At 36.4% G+C, this 2645-nt stretch overlaps 1 non-coding gene across 1 annotated transcript; it reads right to left on the reverse strand.

The window, feature by feature from the left end:
- Positions 1 to 730: 730 nt before the first annotated feature.
- Positions 731 to 833, reverse strand: LOC116467669 (U6 spliceosomal RNA). The gene has a single exon (XR_004247877.1). It is a non-coding gene; the product is annotated as a U6 spliceosomal RNA (small nuclear RNA).
- Positions 834 to 2645: the final 1812 nt, after the last annotated feature.

The raw sequence follows: 2645 nt of genomic DNA on the forward strand, positions 1-2645 counted from the left end.
CTGGATGAAATTTTCTATACATGTCTTTTAGATCCATTTGGTCAAAAGTACAGTTTAAATCCAATGTTTCTTCATTGATATTTTTGTCTAGATGTTGAAGTTCTCAACTGTTGTTTTAGTAGGATCCATCTCTCTCTTTAGCTCTAAGAATATTTACTTTATATATCTGGATGGTCTTGTGTTGGGTGAATATATATCTTTATAATTGTTCTATCCTTTTGCCGAATTGATACCTTTGTCATTAAATAATGACCTTCTTTGTCTCTTTTTATGTTTTTGCCAAATGGGATATGCACATTAGCCCTGCCTCCTATCTGCCATCTTCTTCAAGTGTGTTTTGTGTGTTTTCATGATAGTGCATATTCTTTTTTGCTTTCAAGTATAGGACTCAAGCATTTCTTTCTTTTTTTTTTTTTTTTTTTGAGACAGAGGGCTGGAGTGCAGTGGCACGATCTCGGCTCACTCACTGCAAGCTCCACCTCCGAGGTTCACGCCATTCTTCTGCCTCAGCCTCCCTAGTAGCTGGGACTACAGGCGCCCACCACCACGCCCGGCTAATTTTTTTGTATTTTAGTAGAGACGGGGTTTCACCGTGTTAGCCAGGATGGTCTCGATCTCCTGACCTCGTGATCCACCCGCCTCAGCGTCCCAAAGTGCTGAGATTACAGGCATCAGCCACCGCGCCTGGCCGCACTTAAGCATTTCTTATAGGGTTGGTCTAGTGGTAATAAAAAATATGGAATGCTTTACAAATTTGCATGTTATCCACTCACAGGAGCTATGCAAATCATCTGTCATTTTAATTTTAGTGTATGTGCTGCCAAAGTGGTCACCAAAGCTTATTCTTGACCACACACAAAAATGTCAAATCCCAACAGATTTGGCCAGATTTAGTTAGGAACACCCATGGTGTTAATTATATGTGTCTCATTGATTTTTTCCATAAATCTAGAGTTGTGTAATATACAGTAACTACTAAGTCTAAGGGATTTATTTCATCCCGAAATATTTATAAGGCTTCTTGGATTGGAATTTTTAAATCCTTTATTAACTGCTAGCTGTGAACCGAATATCCCCCACCCAAAAAATTATACCTTGAAATCCTAACTCCACAAATAATGGTATTAGGTGAGGCCTTTGGGAGGTGACTGTGTCATGATTTAGTCCTCATGAATGGGATTAGTGCCCTTATAAGGGCCTAAAGAGACCAGAGTTTTTCCCTTCTGCCATGTAGTGACACAGCAAGAAGATGACCATCTATGAGCCAAAAATCATGTCCTCACCAGACAACAAATCTTCTAGCACCTTGATTTTGGACTTCTCAGCCTCCAGAACTGTAAGATATAAATTTCTGTTATTTATAAGCTACCTGATTTATGGTGTGTTATTATAGCAATTTGAATGAACCAAGACAGTGCATTTCTATCTTGAAACTAGGAAGCAAAGCCCCAAAACTCTCTCTACCAGATTTTACCTCCAGTATTTATGGATTGGATGAATTCCTTTTCCTAGCAATTCCTAAATGTTGTTGTAGTTCCTAGTCTGCTGAGTAACTTTTTTACCACCTGGTAGACTGAGACCTTAGGAACACAAGTACCAGGCCAATATTCTTGAGAAGGCTTTGTAGGTATTGACTTCACGTACGAAGTTGGAATTATTCCTCTTTAATATGGGGCTTACCATTTGTAATAAAAGTGAGTAATGCAAAATCAGACACTTATTTAATCTATGTAAATAATGAATGTTTCTGTGAATCGTAAGGAGAGTATGTAAAGGTGTCTGCATTGCCAGGGGTCAGTGAGAATCAAAGTTTCTTTAAAAGTTTTCATTTTTGTTTACAAAAAATCTATTTTGGGTTAGATATATCTTAAAGAGAAGAAAATTTTTTCTCATATAGCCATAAAAATAAAACATTATAAATATTACCAAAATATTTCAAATATTACATTTAAATTTATCTCTTTAATGTATTCATTTCTATAAAATTAATTTTTGTTCCACTGCATCTTGAGTCAGTAGTTTGCTTCATGACTGGAAAAGAATTCTTGTGACTCTCAGTCCACTATTACCTAAAAGTCTGAGTAATGTCATCTAAGCCTGAATTCAGAACTTTGTCCTTTGAAGTAAAATATTAGAATGATAAGTAAAATTATCTATTAAGATTTTATAGATCAAGCTGGGCTCAGTGGCTCATGCCTATAATCCCAGTAAATTGGGAGGCTGAGGTGAGAGGATCACTTGAGAAAAAAGTTTGAGAGCAGCCTTGGTAACATAGCTAGATCCAGTCTCTAAAAAAAAAATAATAACAAAAAATTTAGCTGGGCCTATTGGCATGCACTTGTAGTCCCAGGTATTTGGGAGGCTGAGGTGGGAGGATAGCTTGAGCCCAGGAATTCAAGACTGCAGTGAGCCATGATCATGCCACTGCACTCCAACCTGGGCAACAGAGGGAGACCCCAACTCAAAAAAAAATTTCACAGATCAATTTGAGGAAAATTGTATCTATAAATATTGAATCTTCTGCTACATTAACATGTATATCTTTGTATTTATTTTTATTTTCTTTAAAATATTTTTGGCAATGTTTTGTAGTCTCAGTAGAAATATCTGGCATATCTTTTAATTTTTTTGGTATTTAATGTTTT

The sequence above is a fragment of the Hylobates moloch genome, unplaced genomic scaffold, assembly GCF_009828535.3.
Source record: "Hylobates moloch isolate HMO894 unplaced genomic scaffold, HMol_V3 SCAFFOLD_4, whole genome shotgun sequence".
NCBI classification, from domain to species: Eukaryota; Metazoa; Chordata; class Mammalia; order Primates; family Hylobatidae; genus Hylobates; species Hylobates moloch.